This window comes from Notamacropus eugenii, chromosome 4 (genome assembly GCF_028372415.1).
Source record: "Notamacropus eugenii isolate mMacEug1 chromosome 4, mMacEug1.pri_v2, whole genome shotgun sequence".
Classification (NCBI taxonomy): Eukaryota; Metazoa; Chordata; class Mammalia; order Diprotodontia; family Macropodidae; genus Notamacropus; species Notamacropus eugenii.
In genome coordinates this window covers 313,992,007-314,011,798 of record NC_092875.1, presented here as the reverse complement: position 1 = coordinate 314,011,798, position 19,792 = coordinate 313,992,007, and positions in this window count along the sequence as shown.

Below are 19,792 nucleotides of genomic sequence, written 5' to 3'. Positions count from 1 at the left end.
CTCCATTTTTCCCCCTAAAACCTATTAAGTCCAATCATGCATATTCAATCGAAGAAATTTTAACATTTGCCATATCCAAAAAAAAATGTATTTCTCATTCTGCGTTTTTAGGCCATCATGTCTCTGGCAGCAGGTGGACATCATCCCTGGTTCTCTGCTCCAATTCTTTTTCAAAATTGCTTATGTATTACAAGTTGTAGTCAGCTAATACTGACTAATACTCCTCCCCAAAGACATCTCCACTGTTCTCTTTATGATATTTGTGTTTAATTCTTCAGGTACTGGAATGTTACATAATTCAGAGATTGTGTTTCACATCTCATCTTATTCACACATATACCCAGAGCACATTGCCATCTGCCTTACGATTTCTTTACTTCATATTTCATATACCCTGCCATGATGCTTGCATGATTTTAATCATCTCCTTCCTTCTTTCGCTTTTCCCTTTCTTCCTTCCTTCCTTTCTTCCTTCTTTCCTTCCTTCTTTCTTCTTTCTTCACTTTCTATCTCTCTCTCACACATACACACACAAACACACACACACACACACACACTCACACACACACAAAGACTTTTCACCTCCTGTTCTGACACGCTGATAAAATCAGTATTGCAATTATTTCTGAAATAGGTGTCCATTGGTTTCCCTGTGGATCAATTAACAATTCATGTCATTCCCCAAACTAATGTTTACTTTCCTGAAAATATTTCTCCTAATATGCTGTCTCTTCCATTAGAATGCAAGTGTCTTAAAGCCAGGGGCTCTCTCAGTTTAGTATTTATATCCCCAAAACTTTGCGCAGTCCCTGGCACATAATAATTTCTAAATATTTTTTCATGGATTTATTCATAAAACTCAAGTACATATATTTACAAAATAATTGTACTCACATTTTGTTTCTTCTCTAACCAAAATTGTTCATATATATCTAGTTCATTATTAAAAGCATATATATGTGTGTGTGTGTGTACATATATATATATGTATAAAAACTTTGATCAAAGAGAGATATAAATAGAATTCTTTCATGATACTTACGAGATCATAGTTTCAAAAATAGAGATTTTTGAAGCATTCTTGCCATCATCTAATTCTTCTCCATTTTTCATTTTGGAGATGAGGAAAATAAAGCCCAGAGAATTAAAGTGACTTGTCCAAGGATGCCTAAAGACTTAATGCATGTTAACTGAGTGCCCTTTGCCTACACATCTGGCATTTCTACTAAGTCCAAGATATTTAATCCAAATCACCGTTAGATACTTTTCTTTTATTTCATAGTTCTGAAAAGTTCTTCCAATCCAGGTCACAATCTTTAACTTACTGTCTAAAAGTTAAGGAGTTACCTGACATCCCCAAATTTAATGCCATTAATCTATAATATTATGCTTTGTAAATATCAGGGGCAGTGTTTCAGCACAGGCCATTTTTATGTATAGTGCAGCCCTCTACTAATACACCCTGGTGCTTCTTTGTGTTAAAATAGCCAGTAAGGAATTCTTCCAAAGTTATTAGTTGCACTTTTTACTAAATAGTGAATATATTTGGCAAATGATCACAGTTTCTCTCTGGACTTCTCAGTAAGTTTTTGCATGACTTCAGGGAAACTGAATACAACTACCTGTCACTTGGCTTGAAAAGACTTTCAGAAGTAAATTTATTATTCTCAAAATTCTGGGATGACAGATAACAATGGCAGCTATTAGATCATCGATGAACACAGAAACTTGCTAAAAATATTATAGCCTTTATTTCCCCTCTTCTACCTTAAAAGGGAAAACATTTTTATCTGTCTATCTTTAGTTAGAGATGGGGAAAAACATACCTTTTTTCTTAGCTTGCAATCTTTTACTTGTAATGGATGCCTGTGGGTATCGAGATTTGTATCAATCCATTAGACAATATATTTTGTACTTCTAATAGGTCACTGGCTAAAAGAATCTCAGAGTTAGGGGAAACTCCATGTAGCCCCTGCTATAGGAATCCACCTCTACTGATAGAAACCTTAATAAAATCTGAGGAAGACAGACCATTTACTGTATGCTGCCAATTAAATTGTTAGGAAGGTTTCCTATGTATAAAGAGCTTTAAATTGTCACTTAAAACAAACAAATGTTCACCTATTGCTTCTTGTACCTCTTGCACCCAACAGGAAAGGAAAAAAACATTTTTTCAAGTAGTTGAGGGCAACTGTTAGGTTTTCCTTCTCAAGGTTACAGATCCTTAACTCCATAAACCAGTCCTCCTACTGAATGATATACAATCTATCCACCATCTTGACTGACCTCTGTGTACACAGCAGTATCTCAGTGTCCTGAAAATGTGAAAATGGAGGTGGGGCCAAAATGATGGAGGAAGGCTAGGAAGTTACCTTTGACTTCCCCCTCAACCTTCCCCTCAGTGTTTCCCTCTGAAACAACATTAAATCAAGCTGCTTAACAGATTCTGGAGTGATAGGACCTACATACAAAAGGATGGAATGAAAAATTTTCCAGATTGAGATAATGTTGAAAGGCTTCAGGAAAGGTCTGTCTTACTTGGGCAAAAGGAGAACACAGTCCAGCACAAGTGATGTAGAGGCAAGCCAGTGGGAGGCTCTTAACCACAGCACAAAGGCCTGTCTGTTCTAGTTCTGTAGGTTAGTGGCACAGGAGGCCAGCTGTGATGTCTCTAGGCCCAGCACAGAAGGAAAATTGTGGGTAAGGAAAAATGCTATTCTTCAAATTAATTGCAAAATTGAGGGTAATACATTTATCCTCTCTGACAAAGCAAAAATAAACATTCAAACAATCAAAAAGGATAAACAAGGAAGCTGCATTATGTTGAAAAGAACTCCTAAACAAGCTAAAACCAATAATAAAGATCTATGCTTTACATACCTGGCCACAAAGAAAATGATCTCCGTGCTACAAGAAGACAAGGAGAGTAACCTAAAGTTAGAAGGGTTCAAAATTCATTTCTCAGTTTTGGATAAGTCTAACAAAGATAAATAAAAAGGAAAATATTGAACTGATGAAATTCATAGATAAATTAGAATTAAAAAAACCCATTTATCATTTTCTAAACGGAAGAACCAAAATGTATGTGTGTGTATGTATGTGGGTGTGTGTGTATATATATATATATATATATATGTACACATATAAATATGTCAGCACCAAATGGAATTTTTTTCCAAGAAATGACTATATATTACGCCATAAAATATTAAACATAAATGTAAAAAGACATATAGTTGTTATATACTTTACAGATAAAAATGTAACAAATTCAAGATTTGCTTCAGAGATCATAGACAGAACAGAGCCAAGTGAAGACTTAACAATGAAATTCTACATGATGTGTAAAAGGATAAACAATGAATAATATAAGTGAGTGTATAAATACACACACACACACACACACACACACACACACACACACACACACACACACATGCTCTACCCAACTAGGTTGTCAAGGGATGTGAGCAAATGATTTTCAAAACGAGAACTGCAAAATATTCACAAACACATGAAATAATGTTCCAAATCATTAAGGAGGTAGGAGCTCTACAAGAGCTGTTAACATACAGAAAATATTTTCTAACTTTTTCAATAATCAATTAATTTTTTTCTCTTAAAATGTTCTTTGCTATTTGAGCTATCTCTCTGGGAAAAGGAGGGGGAGGGATACTGGGCAACTATGATCGTGTAAGAAACAGAAGACAACAACAGCAACAAGAAGAAGACTCATGGAAATAGAAACATGTTTCTCGACCACTTTTAACCTTCCTTTCTAGTTATTGGAACATTTCATTGAATTTCAGGAGGGGTATTCCCACTAATAGGGGACGTATGACTACAAGTCAATACTAGAAAGACAAAGTGAAAATAAAGAGATTTATTACGGTGCTAAGAAGTCTGCTCTCACTTTCAAAAGATACAAATTCCTGCGGTACAGATTTTCTTAATTTTTCCAACCTTACAGTGTTCAGCCAATTGGTAACACTCAGTAGCCACTTTGCTAGAAAATTAAAGCATTTCATGTCAGAGGGAGACATAGAGAAAAAAGTACTTGCTGACAGAAGACAGAGGAGAATTTAAATACAACTATAAGAATTGATTAACAGTTTAAAAAATATTCTCTGCTGAAGGGCAGAAGACAATGGGAAGAAACCAAATACTTTTATAATAGTATAAACAGAACTTCAAAATCTTTTATACAAGTATACCAAGCAATTGGGGTAAAAGTAGACCAGATCATTTCTTTTATGTTCTATCCTTCATAGAGGCTGGAGACTTTCTAATATTAGAAAAATATATGTTTTAGAGATTTCCACATAAGTCAATCACAATGTCATATAAAGATTGTGGCTCACATTTTCCCCATGTAGCCTTGTTATGCATCATACTCTATTTGTACACTCTGCTGTAGTCAAATTAACTTTCTAGCTCTTTATCACTCTTTGCAATCATTTTTTTTTTCGTTTTGGTGGGTTTGCAGTGAATTTCTTTTCATCTGGAATGTAGCCTTCTCAGTCATTAAAATCATTCTTATTTTTTTGATAAGAAAGATCTTGCTTTGATTTTTCCTTCTGTAATGTCTTTTAAAATTACATGCTATTTTTGACATATATTTTATATGTATTTTTCATGTGTGCATGTTTATTTCTCCCCCTTAGCAACAGAATATAGTAAACTTCTTGAGGAGTGGGACTGTTTGTTTGTTTGTTTTTATTAACTGTATTCCTAGGACCTAGCAAGTGTTTAGCTTATTGTAGATACTTACTAAATGCTTCATGGTAAAAATTTGAGTCAACATGATGTTGAAGATCAAATTGTAGTAAAAAATTTAATTTTAATTTTTTTAGGGTAATAACATATAATTCTAAGATATAGGAATGTTATTTCCTGAAAAGTAGCTTGTTGGTCATTAAAATGAAATCTCAGGATTATATGATCTGTGATCTCAATATAGACAGTACCTCAGAGGCCAAATAATGTTCTGCATTCATTTCACAGTTTAAAAAACTAAGACAGAAAAAGAAGTTAAATAGCTTTTCCTAGGTTATACAGGAAGTAAGCAAGAGAGTTTAGATTGCACACTTTGTTTTCTAGAATCAGTAGCATGATGCTTTTTGAGGGTAAACTAAAATAAAATAAATATTCAGTAACCATATTTCCAATCTCCAAATAAGAATTAAAACTCATTTCACCAAATATTGTACCAATACTTACTTAAATATTGAAACTAGAAAACCGAAATTCTTCAAAGAAAAAAGATTAGAAATATTCACCAAGTTTTTTAGACTTAGGTAAATTAAACACCCACACCTCCACCCACATTATTTTTTAACAATCATGGACATACACCATTGTCACATTCTCATACTTTAACCTACTTTCAAATTTATTCCTTAATATAAAAATGACACATTAATAGATATTTGAACATATATTCATTGCAGTTTTTTAGGGTAAAATTTTAACAAGGTCTACGAGAGGGAAAGCAATTGAGAAATAGATATAATGAACTACAACTCCATTTTACACATGAAGAAACGGAGGTCCACAGAATTTAAACTACTTTTCCCAGGTTAAAGAGAGTTTTTAGTGTGTCTAGGAGGATTAGAAGTCCTTAGACCTAACCAGTGATTTTCCAGAGTGCCATTTTTTTGCTTTAAGAATAATATTTATTGGGGGGATGGAGCCAAGATGGCAGAGTAGAAGGACACACATACACATAGCTCCGAACACACAACCCATAGAACATCTGTAAAAAGGAACTCAAGGCAAATTCTGGAGCAGTAGAGGCCACAGAGCAGTGGAGCAAAGGAGATTTCTGTTCCAGAGGGACCTGCAAACTTCTCGCAAAAGGTCCTTCGCGCTGCGGACTGGGCGCCGGGACTGGGAGCCGAGTACAGCCCTGCCCGGCACCAAAAGGAGCAGATCCGAGCGGGCTTCAGGGACAGGATCTCTAGGGACCACACGGGTCCCTCCACCCACAGGTGATGGGGGTCGGTGAGAGGGTCTCTTTGGTGGGTGGAGAGGGGAGTGGGGTGCCCCCATAACTCAGGCCCCCTCGGGAGGTAGCAGCTGAGGCAGCGGCAGACCAGGGCTCCCCAAGCAGGCAGGAGCCTGCATCCATTGTTGGAGGTCTCTGCATAAATCCCCTGAGGAAACTGAGCCCAGTGAGGTGGCCCTGCCCTCACCTGAGCACCTGAACTTAATCTCACACTGAATAGCAGCCCCACCCCCACGGAAGCCCTGAGGCTGGGAAGCAGCATTTGAATCTCAGACCCCAAGTGCTGGCTGGGAGGATCAGGAGGCAAGGTGGGTGTGAGGAGAATATTCAGAGGTCAAGTCACTGGCTGGGAAAATGCCCAGAAAAGGGAAAAAAAATAAGACTGTAGAAGGTTACTTTCTGGGTGAACAGATATCTCCTCCCTTCCTTTGTGATGAGGAAGAATAATGCCTACCATCAGGGAAACACACAGAAGTCAAGGCTTCTGTATCCCAGCCCTCTCAATGGGCTCAGGCCACGGAAAAGCTCAAAAAGGATTTTGAAAATCAAGTTAGAGAGGTGGAGGAAAAACTGGGAAGAGACATGAGAGACATGCAGTCAAAGCATGAACAGCAGGCCAGCACCCTGCTAAAGGAGACCCAAAAAAATGCTGAAGAAAATAACACCTTGAAAAATAGGCTAAGAAGTCATAAGGGACTTTACTAAAGTTGAACTGTTTACATTCCTACATGGAAAGACAATATTTGTAACTCTTGAAACTTTTCAGTATCTGGGTACTGGGTGGGATTACACACACACACATGCACACACACACACACACACACACACACACATAGAGACAGAGTGCACAGAGTGAATTGAAGAGGATGGGATCATATCTTAAAAAAATGAAATCAAGCAGTGAGAGAGAAATATATTGGGAGGAGAAAGGGAGAAATGGAATGGGGCAAATTATCTCTCATAAAAGAGGCAAGCAAAAGACTTATTAGTGGAGGGATAAAGAGGGGAGGTGAGAGAAAAACATGAAGTTTACTCTCATCACATTCCACTAAAGGAAAGAATAAAATGCACACTCATTTTAGTATGAAAACCTATCTCACAATACAGGAAAGTGGGGGATAAGGGGATAAGCAGGGTTGGGGGGATGACGGAAGGGAGGGCATGGGGAGGAGAAGTAATGGGGGACAGGATAGGATGGAGGGAAATATAGTTAGTCTTATACAACACGAATATTATGGAAGTCATTTGCAAAACTACACAGATATGGCCTATATTGAATTGCTTGCCTTCCAAAGGGAAGGGGTGGGGAGGGAGGGAGGTAAAGAAGTTGGAACTCAAAGTGTTAGGAACAACTGTCGAGTAATGTTCTTGCCACTAGGAAATAAGAAATACAGGTAAAGGGGTATAGAAAGTTATCTGGCCCTACAGGACAAAAGAGAAGACAGAGACAAAGACAGAGAGGGATGATAGAAGAGAGAGCAGATTGGTCATAGGGGCAATTAGAATGCTTGGTGTTTGGGGGGGGGAGGGGAGAAAAGGGGAGAAGATTTGGAACCCAAAATTTTGTTAAAATAAATGTCAAATAAAAAAAAAAGAATAATATTTATTAAGGTGATAAATGTTGGAGAAGATGTGGGAGAGTTAGAACACTAATTCATAGTTGGTGGAGCTGTGAGCTGATACAACCTTTCTGGAGAGCAATTTGGAATTATGCCCAAAGGGCTAAAAAAATGTGCATTTGACCCAGCAATATTGTTTCTAGGTCTATATTCCAAAGAGATCTATTTGTGGTGTCCGAGAACTGGAAATCTAGGGGATGCCCGTCATTTGTGGAATGGCTGAACAAGTAGTATATGAATGTAATGGAATACTATTGTGCTATAAAAAATGATGAACCAGAAGACTTCAGAGAGGCCTAGAAGGACTTACATGAACTGACGTTGAATGAAAGGAGTAGAACCAGGAGAACTTTGTACACAGCAACAAACACAATGTGTGAAGAATTTTTCTGGTAGATTTAATCCTTCAAAGCAATGCAAAGACCTAAAAAACTTCCCAGTGGACTTGAGGCAAAATAATTTCCACATCCAGAGAAAGACTTATAGAATTTGATTGCAGAATGAAGCAGACTGTTTTCTTTTGTGTTATGTTTTGTTTTTTTGTTTTGTTTTGTTTTATGGTTTCTCTCATTCTTCTTAATTCTTCTATGCAATATGACTAAGGTGAAAATGTATTTAATAGGAATGTATGTGTAAAATTTATAATAAGAATGCATGTCATCTAGGGGAGGGAGCAAGGAGGGATGGGGGAGAGAGAGGGAGGGGAAAAAATCTAAGTTACATGGAAGTGATTATACAAAACTGAAAACAAATAAAATAATTTAAATAAAAGGAAAAAAAGAATAATATTTATTATCTTAATGCACACTTGAGGAGACATGAATAACAGATTAATAGTTGAACAAAAATGTCATAAGAAAAGATAAGTGCTAGACCTATGATTTCATTGATGTAGTTTACTAAAGGATGATAAATACTTCTATCCATGCAAGTAGGCAGCTTCTCTACAAGTTATAGCCTTACATATTTGCCTCCAGCACAGAGAACTTAAAACACTTGCCCAAAATGGTAGCCAGTATGGTTGAGAGATGGAAACTGACCCCAAGTTTTCTCAGTCTAGCTGTAAACTCTATATCCTTTATTCCATTCTGCCTCTTGAAAACTCTTATAGCTTTATGTTTTAAGTCATTCACTCAGTAAACCTTTATTAAGTGTCACTATGCGTCAGACATCGTATTGAGTACAAGGAACAAAAAGAAAGCAAAGCAAGGCCCTTCCTCTTAAGGAACTCAGAGTTCAATGGAAGACACAATATGACACTTACATGCAAACAGGATGTATAAAGTATAAATTGGAGGCAATCAACAGAGTAAAGGAGCTAACAATAGAAAGGATTAGGAAAGGCTTCTTGTGGGGGAATTTTAGCTAAAGTTGAAAGAAGGTCAAAAAGAAAGTGGAGCATAAGAGATGAGGAGGGGGAGGATTAATAGAATGGAGATAGAAAATGAAAATACCAGTAATCAGAAGACTTATTACTGTATCACATGGAATGTAAGGGTGAGTTAGGTATAGAACACTGAACGGGTAGAAAGGGGTCAGATTATAAAGGACTTTAGCTGTCAAACAAGGAATTTACATCTGATTCTGGAGAAGAGAAGAAACCACTAGCATCAACTAAATAGAGCACGTAAAGTCCTGCTCTTCAGAAAGATCAATTTGATAGCTAAGTGGAGGATAAAGTAAATAGGTAGACACTTGACACAAGAAGGTTATTAAAGGATTTCAAAACTGTCTCAGTCTTTTCTCAGTTTGTTGGGCCCTAGGCAAATGTTTCTAACGTCACCTAAGATGATTTCTAAAGAGTTCCAGAACTCATCCTTTTACTGATATAGTAGCCTGACATGAATTTCCCTTCTTTATGATGGTAATTGAAAATGCAGCATGTTTTGCTGTCTATAAAAAAAAAGTTCCCCAGTTTCTCTAGTTTTGTTTTGTTTTGTTTTTTTGTTGTTTTTTTTTTGTGAGAATATATGCACAAACAGAAAGTTATACACAAAATTTACTCAGGGGGGAGTTTTTATATATCAAAGACTCTGAGACAATGTTGAATATTAGAAACTAATTAGCAATGTAACCTTGGGCAGTAGAGCTATTTCATCTGCAAACTCACTATTTGTATGAAAAGGAACTAGATGTCTCATTCTCATTTTCATTATCTATCAGTGGGGACAAAAGTATCTGGCTTACCTTTCATTAATTTTGTAAAGATGAGATGGTATACTAAATTAATTTATAAACTAAAGTTTTGTCTCAATAATTGTTGCTACCTTTTAGAACACAACTCTAAGACGTCTTATTCATTTCCCCCCTTTGGAAGTATATGTATATGTATTTATGTATGTATATAGATATATGCATATATATGAATACACGCACACACACACACACACACACACATATATATAGTCATGTGAATCCATATTCTTTATCATTGGCTTCATGGACAAAATATATCTGATACATCATAGTAATTCGTTAGCAGAACAAATTAGAGATATTTCTGTTTTAATGATTAGATTGAAAGATCAATGAAGGTATCAGTTTTGTCATATCTCATCTTTTTATCTTCTTCATTATGTAGTACAGAACTACTTATATAACATTCACTTAAGGAATATTGGGTGATTTGAGCTGAATTGAATTAAATCACAACATAAGTCCTCTGGATGTTAGCAGGAATTACAGAAATAAATTGTATTCCTTATGACCTGCAATTGTTAAAAATATTATCTGTGAGGGAGAAATTTTAAATTATCAATTAAAACAACACAGATTACAGAGGAAAATGTTATTTTTAACATTTATTTCTCTAAAGTAGTTTTCAAGTATCATTTGATCTGCAATATTTCTATGTTCCTTAAAACATTCTTATTGACTTCACACAATATACACAATGACCCCCATCTATCCACTACTATTTTTCTATGTGTGCCTCTAATATTTCCATATCACAAAGGGAAGAGAATAAACATGATTAAGAAAGATATTTGGGGGTATAGAATAGTGGGCTAATGAATTTCCAAAAGAATGATTTAGATTTTTTTTTTAAAGTACTCTGTATCACTGATTCAAATAACAAGCCCTAGACAGGAAATATGAATTCTTGTCTGGACTCTATCATTAATAAACTATGTTACTTTGGCCAAGCCATTTTATTTCAGCCAAATTCATATGAAAATGAAGTAATTATTATTCAATTTCTGAAGTAGTTTCCAGAATAAATATTTCAACATTCTAGTTTCATTACGTGTCATAAAGAGATTTATATCATTTTTATTGTTCATATTTTTAACACTTTACAAATTTAACCTTTTTCTTTGCTTTTGTGAAGAGATAATATAACCTAGAATGTAACATGTTTTTTGGGATGCCAATCTGAAAAGAGCAGTGCTTTCTATTTCATCACAGCCAAACATGTTCTGGCTGCTACAAATTTCTTGAACTACAGACATTGCATATATTCATATGGGTATTTGCATGTAAATTCTACACACATCACTTGTATTCTTAGATTCGGGTATAGACATTTCTGTGTACATGGACACATACATTAATATATGTTATATATTGCATTATGGAAGGATCTTAACACTGCTACAATGACACCAAATGGTCAAATATGCTCTATTCCAAATAGAAATACAAAAATCTACAGATTTTTGTATGTATATGTAATACATATATATTTGTGTGTATGTATGTATTTAAATTATGTATTTGTATGTATGCATATTTGTATGTATGTATTTGTAATATGTATATATTTGCAATATTTATTTGTTCATATCATTTCATTAGTATATTTGTGCACTCATATCTCTAGTGCCTAACACAATTCCTTCTATATGTACCTTCTTAATGAATGACTGTTAAAATGAAGTACTTCATATACTTTTGGAATATTCTGAAAATTTTGGAAACAATGTGGCTACGAATGTTTTTGTTTTGGGGTGTACATGATGCAAATTAAAAGCATAATAAAAACTTACACTCGGGAGTGTGAATGAAACATCTCATAGAACAAACCATTTCTAAGTGCCATGGAGTAATATTCATTTACATACATGTATCTACATCATTTGAAATCAATCTTTTCTATTAATTAAAACAGACCCCTCCAAGGATCTCAGTGCTACAACTATTGAATGAATGAGTGAACTCTGAATTTGAGCCATTCTATGTACTTAAAAATAATAAAATCACATTCCTCAAAAATCACTGTGCTATCCCAACAGACATCTCCCTTTAGGGGTTGCCAAAATTGACTAAAAATTACAGTTGCTTGGATTTATAAACTACTCTTAACTTAATTGATCTCCAGTTACCAATTTCTACCTGCCCTTTTCCCATTAAAGTCCTTCAGATTCCAAAATACTTTCATCATTCTTTTCAGATTTAGGAGGCAAGAAGTAATCTAGACAAAAATATGAATTAAACAGTTTATCCTCAGCAAGTTTATTATCATCCCTCCCACCCCTTCTGTTTTCCATTTTTTAAATGTACTGTGACATCTCCTTGATTGAATCTACCTTTGTTTTATGCCATAGGAAAAGATCTGAGGATGGGAGACAGAGAAAACACACACACACACACACACACACACACACACAGAGAGAGACAGAGACAGAGACAGAGACAGAGAGAGACAGAGAGACAGAGACAGAGAGAGACAGAGAAAAAAGAGAGACAGAGAAAGAGAGAGAGAGAGAAATTATAGAAGGAAAAACAAGGATTGACACTGTGATGATGGTATTACTTCGGAAAAGAATATTTCTGGGCTAAAGAATATATGGATATTACTGTGATATAAAAAAACAAAGAAATAAGTTGTTCATGGAATTCAGCCCTGAAAAAATTAAATAAAAGAGAATTTTTAGTATAGAAAGAAATGTAAAGATAATCTTAGTCTAACACATTTATTCTGCAGGTAAAGACACCAAAGGCCAATGAGATTATAATAATTTCCCAGGTAACTTAGCTACTAAATGCAATATCTAAGACAAGACCACAACCTTGACATGTCATGGAAGAGATCTTTTCAAATAGGAAGGAACTAGAGTTATTCTATTTAATTAGCTACCTCCTCTGTGCATAAAACCTGTCCTTATGGTTTATTTAAGTTTTGAAAGGAAAAAAATCATTTCTTCACTGTACTTCTAGAATATCTCCTGCAAGTAGTTTTATGCTGGCTTAGAAATGACAGCCCTTCTAGCCATACCAGACATTAAATTGTATTATAAAGTAGCAATCATTAAAACCACTTGGTACTGACTAAGAAATACAAATGTATTTCACTGAAATAGATTAGGTACACAAAACACAGTAGTCAATAATTATAGAAGTCGGCTGTTTGATTAACCCAAGGGTCCAAGCTTCTGGGATAAGAACTCACTGTTTGACAAAAAATGCTAGGAAAACTGGATGACAGTGTGGTGGAAACTAGGCATAGACCAACGCCTGACCCTGTTCACCAGAACAAAGTCCAAATAGGCACATGATCTAGGTATAAATGCTGATACTATAAACAAATTAGGGGAATAAGGAATAGTTTACTTTTCAGATTTATAGAGAAATTTATGACCAAACAAGAGATAGAGAACATTATGAACTGCAAAATGGATAATTTTGATTACAACAAATTGAAAAGTTTTTCACAAATAAACTCATGGTAAACAAGGAGGGAAGCAGAAAACTAGGAAAGAATTTTTGCAACTAATGTCTGTGATAAAGGCCTAATTTCTAAAATATATAAAGAACTGAGTTAAATTTACAAGAATATAAGTCAGTACCCAATTGATAAATGGTGAAAGGATATGGATAACATGTTCCATCATGAGTCTTTTGGAATTGTCTTGGATCATTGTGTTGCTGAGAAGAGCTAATTCTATCATAGTTGATCATCACTCAATATGGTTGTTACTGTGTACAATATTCTCCTGATTTTGCTCACCTCACTCAGCATCATTTCATGTAAGACTTTCCATGATTTGTCTGAAATCTATGAGTTCTTCATGTCTGACAGCATAATAGTATCCCATTATATTCATATACCACAATTTGTTCATCCATTTCCCTATTAATAGATATCACCTCAATGTCCTATTCTTTGCTACCAAACAAAAAACAAGACCTGCTATATGTATTTTTGTACATTTCTATTCTTTTTCCTTTTTTGTTCTGATCTCTTCAGAATATACACATAGTGGTAGTGTGTGTGTGTTCATTAGTGTGTGTGTGTGTGTGTGTGTGTGTTCATCCTTCGTTGCCAAAGAAGACCATGCCATCAGAGAAATAATGACATGACTTGCACTTGATTTTGTTTTGAGTGAAGGAGGGCTGTGCAGGTTACCAGCCTCACTTCTTCTCCAGAGACCAGTGACCAGATATTCAACAGTATGACTGGAGATTACCTAAGATGAGGCAGTTAGGGTTAAGTGACTTGTCCAAGGTCACACAGCTAGTGAGTGTCAAATGTCTGAAGTGAGATTTGAACTCAAGTCCTCCTGACTCGTGCACTGGTGTTCTATCCACTGCACCACCTATCTGTAGTACTAGCATTACTGGATTGAAGGATATGCACAGTTTTATAGCCCTTTGGGGTTCCTAATTGCCCTCCAGAATGGTAGAACTCATATTGTTTTCAAATATTAAAAATAATAATTTTGAAAAAGTATCATTGAATTTTTATTGGATTATGATGTCCCCATAGTTGATCCTAATGGGTATCAGACCCTTCTTGAAAATGACAATCTCAGCTGCTATCTAGCCATTACATCAAGTGCCACACAGACAAACATCTGCAGGTAGTATGGCTATAAAAATAATCTGTCACTGAAACTGCGACTGCCATCAAACAATTGCCTACCTGTTAATTTGAACAACCAAAGGATGAACTTTGTAGAGCAACGAAGGATAGTAAAATGAATTGCCATTCTTGTAGGTCACATGTCTATTTTATGATTATTGTACAGTTGTTGCTGATATAGCTAGCATTTATAAAGTGCTTTTAGTTTTACAAAGGGCTTTATGTAAATGATCTAATTCAATAGTTACACCGACGCCATGAGGTCATTATGATTATTATCCCTATTTCACAGATAAGCAAACTGAGGCTGAGAGGGTAAATGACTTGCCCATATAGCTAATAAATATCCAAGGCATTTTATAAACTCAGTCTTTCCTGATACCAAGCCCAGTACTCTAAGCACTACATCCCCTATATGAACTGTATGAAAATTAATGAAAGTATTTTTATATGTGGGTGTTCCAGTATTAACCCAAAATAGATAATCTTTGTTGTAGAATAATTAAAATTATGATTGCTTAGATGCCTCCATAACTAAGGGTACAAAGCAAGGCATCCCTCCATATTCATTTATTTTCAAATACTCATCATGCTTTACATAGTCAATACAATTCTAGACTTTTTATTCTAATTTTTCACTCAGTTTGTTAGCATTTATTAAGTTCCTGTTATCTGACAAGTGGCAATGATATCAAGACAAAATGAAATAGTTCTGACCTTCAGTTGATATTATACAGAAGGGTAAAATATGTATAAATATATGTATGTGCAAAATATACACAAGTATTCCTTTTATTGTTGTTGTTGCAGGGTTGTTGAATGAGACTCTAACTTCAATGGGTATGACTTTCATGATGAAGCCACCCTTCATCTGTCTTACCTTTCTAGGGCTTGTGAATTTCCCTTCACACTGAATAGTTCTTCTGTTTCAATCAGGAATTAAGAAATAATGAAAGTAAGTGAGGTAAAAGCAATTAGTGTTAAAACAATTGACTGAATTAATTACTGAGAATAAATCAATGACATCTTTTGTTTGGGGGAAAAACTTTTAGTTTAAATTTTCTAGAGGAAGGTAACATCAGGTAAAATTTGGCACTGATGGAAAAGTTAAGGTTTTAATGGTAAATTTGATTTTAGATTGCTATTTAATCAGGAGCTAGAGCAAGTATAGAAAGGTATGTAAGCCACTTAAGACTTGACTAAAAAGATGTTCCTTATCCAAAGTGAAATTATAATCATATTTGAAACCTGGTTATTAGAACTTGTCATTTTTAGATGCTATGGGACTATTAAGTGTCTGTTCTGAGTCTAACTCCAGGTATGGATAGCAAGAAAAGCTGTCTGAGCCTCCTGTAAGATGCTGGTATGAACTGCAAAAGGTGATTTCATGGGAAGGGTGGGAGGGCAGCTGTTCAGCCTGGGCTGAGGTAGGATTCTCCTGACTCAGTTTTCCCACTGACACCTGGCAGACTTTAAGCCTGATTGAATGCAAGTGGACAATCTAATCCTGCTTGGAACTGATATGAAGTTGGGGAGAAATTGTTTCCCTGCAATGTCCCTACTCTTGGTGGCAATTTCCTATAATCAAAAGGTTTGTAAACTTAATACCAGACCCATTAAATTGTAGATTATGGGTAGGGGAACATCTGAGGTTAAGTCTAAAATTAAGCTATTAGGCATAGGACTTTAGACCAACAACAATAAGTCAGGGTCCTTTAATTCTTAGTAATACTGTGGAGACAATTAGGGCAAGAGCTTGTGAATTTAGCAACATAAATATTATCTGTGTCTCAGTTGGTTAATGTTTAAAAAAATGCTTTTGTGCATATCATAAATGCTTTAAAAAAAGAAGTATCACCTGACCAAAAGTTTGAATTGTTTTATATGTTGTAAAGTGTGTTAAAAAAGAAAAGTAATGCAAGTGTTCACTAAGCCTTTGCTTGTCCTTGTAGCATCTTCTACAAAGCACAAAGCAAAGTGGACATTTGACTGCTACCCAGTTAATTTTACTAATATAGATAGTGAAACCAAATAGTTCAGGTTCTAAAACTACTTTGGAAGTTCAGTTCTCTGGTAAGGCTTCTGAAAATTGATGTGAGCAAAGAAATACTTGTCAAAATTCTCTTTGTGAATTAATTTGAGTTCATGAACACTACCATGAAATTTAATACTTTGTTTCAATAAATTTTTATTACCTCTATTTTAACAGCTATTCTGAGTAAGGATGAATATAGATTAAAAACAACACTTCCCTCTTTTGATTGAAGGGAGTGGAGTACAGAATAATGGTCTTCAATTTCCAGACAGTTTTCTTGCCTTTAACTGGAAAATTTGAAGACCTAGATAGCCGGGCAGCATAGAGTAAAGCATAAAGCTACCCTTACCCCTTCTAAACTGGTCGATTGCTCTTGTAATTTGTTTGCCAGATTCAGTTGCAATAAAATTGATTCTTTTTTTCCCCTTAAAAAAAAGACTCTCCAGAGCTTGATTTAATGTGTTTACAGTAAACCCTTGAAAATTTCAATTATTGAGTAGGTAAAGGTACTGACATCTCTAAATTTTAATAAAAACTTAAGCTATCAGCAGGTACCAAACATGATTGAGAGGGAAGTAAAATATTTCTGAGGAGCTTGTTGATCTTAAAAAGTCATTGAAGTAAATCAATAATCTTGCACTTCAACTACTGAATAAAGACACTGCCTTTCTTGGTAGCATTTACAGGAAAGGTTTGAGGTCAACTAAAAGACCCCCAAACAATTGTTTACCATTCATACACAGTACTTGCTGTACACAATGGCAAAATCTCTCATACTGTTGATTTATAGGTGAACTTAAAAAGTGCAATTGAAAAGAGTATTCTTTGGGGTGAGTGGCTGCCAGGAGTGGAACAATTGAAGAGAAAGCCTTCAGCTCCTTGTCCTCCTGTTGAGAACAGGCAGTTACATCAACTTAAGCATTTGGAGGCCCAGATTTCACTTCAAGTACTGCTGTGTTTAATGTTTGTGCCCTAGCTTTCTTCCTTTCATATTTTAAATAGCATTTTCCAAGACGAATGGTCTTTAATATATAACACGTTTAATATGGGGAGTGAATGGTGTGATGTGAATGACCTATTTAGATGCAATAGCTCCTGCTATTGCCAGGCTCCTTTATGTGAAGGTGAGAGACTGGAGAACAAAAATGAAAGACATTTATATTGTCACATGGCTCCCAAATAGTTATCTTTTTTTGATAAACACTAACACCAACAGAGGCATTTTTTTCAAGAGAAAATTACATAAGGGGTTCTTTTAATATCATTTCTCAAAATTCCTGTTCTAACCTACGACCACAAAATTCTTGTTAAGAAGTTTTTACAAAGAGGCAAACCTAATTCAAATAAGATAATAACACAGGATCATAAAATGTGTGTGCTGAGTTCATATCCATGTATTGCATGTAAAGGGCAATTTGACTAGTTGAAGAAATGTGTTAGGTGCTATACTTTTGAACCACAGAGCACATGCTTTATTTTAAAAGCAAACCTAACAGTACAGTAATACTGTGGATGGCAGTCAGATCTTCTTATTTAGATAGTAAATATTTTTTAAATAGATAATTCTTGTGTAAGATTATGTGTGTGTGTGTGTGTGTGTGTGTGTGAGAGAGAGAGAGAGAGAGAGAGAGAGAGAGAGAGAGAGAGAGAGAGAGAGAGAGAGAGAGAGAGAGAGAGAGAGAGAGATTCTTTATTCTAGATTGAACAGTATACAACCATCTCACAACCTCTGTTGGTGGGAGATGAGGAATGAACAATTACAGAGAAAAGAGCAGAAAGCTATTTATTGACTAAAAGCTCTTTAGTATCATACAATTTATAGAGTGTTGCATGAGGCATCACTGGAGACCTGGATTAAGTCCTTGCTCTCATACAAACAGGGTATGACTATGGAAAGTTTTTGAGCCTGTTATATTCCTTAAATGGGTATATTACTAGTCATATAATAAGCCTCAAAGGGTTGTCATGATGGACAAATAAAGTACCTTCTATACTTTACTGTTTGAATAAATGCTATTACAGGATACCTGTTGCCTTTTTGTGATAATTGCTTCATGAAAGACCTGCATTTATCAGTATCTTTTCTGTAAGATAATATGTTCATTTCCAGTAATCAGGAAAGTTATTGATGTTTATTTTAAGCCAAATGCTTCTATAAAACATCTTAACCAAAGTAAATATTTCTACCACAGGAATTACAAATTTATATAAAAGCTAGATGATATTTATATATCATTTAAGATTTGAAAAAAATATTTTGTAGATATTATCTCATTTTGTCCTCTCAACCTTTCATGAGAATTGCTATTGTTATCCCATTTTATATATGAGGAAGGTAAAAGCGAGGGAAATTTCGTAACTTGCCAAGGTCACTCAGCTACTTACTAGTGTCTCATCCAGATTTAAAATCATATCTTCCTGACTCTATGTCCATCATATATCCATTGAGCCACCTTGTTATGTAGCATCCATAAACTGGTATAGTTTAAGATGTAGTTAGCTTTCTGGTTAAAAAAGAAGCTTCTCTGAAGTTGCATAGGCTAGTCATTAATAGCTAATAGCTAATGTTTTACACAGTGGCTATGCTGTGCCAGGCACTGTATAGGCAAAATTTTTAATAACTGGCTCATTTAATCCTTATAACAACCCTAGGGGCTAGGTCCTAGCTATTGAAGTAATATGATACAGTGGATAGAGAGCCAAGATTGAAGTCAGGAAACCTGAGTTCAAATACAACCTCAGACACTTACTAAAAATGTAACTGAGCAAGTCATTTAATTCCCTGGTTTCACTTTTCTCATCTGGAAAATGGGAATAATAATAACTCCTACTTCTTGTGAGGATCAAATGAGGTAATATTTTTAAAATGCTTGGCATACTACCTGGTACATGGTAAATTAAATACAAATATTAGCAATTGTTATTATCATTAGACCATTGTACCCAAAGCTAGCCACCTATGTCTGATGTAGCTTGTACCTTCTTGGCAGAGCCAGCATAATATCTCACTTATAAGCCATGATGGTGCCCAAGATTAGGATTTCAGTGTAGACATAACATTTCACTTCTACTATATATATGTGTGTATATATATATATATATATATATATATATATATATATATATATATATATATATATACATACATAGGCAAGATGGCAAGGGTTCCAAAGAGGATAATTTCTCCCAAGCTTCTAGCCAGCTCAATTTGTTCTGAGCCTTAGATACATATGAAAAGATAGCTCTCAAATGCCCCATATTCTTCTTCTTTATCCTTTGATAGCCTCTCTTACCAGAATAGTTTGGCCAAGGAAGGTTTGGAATCT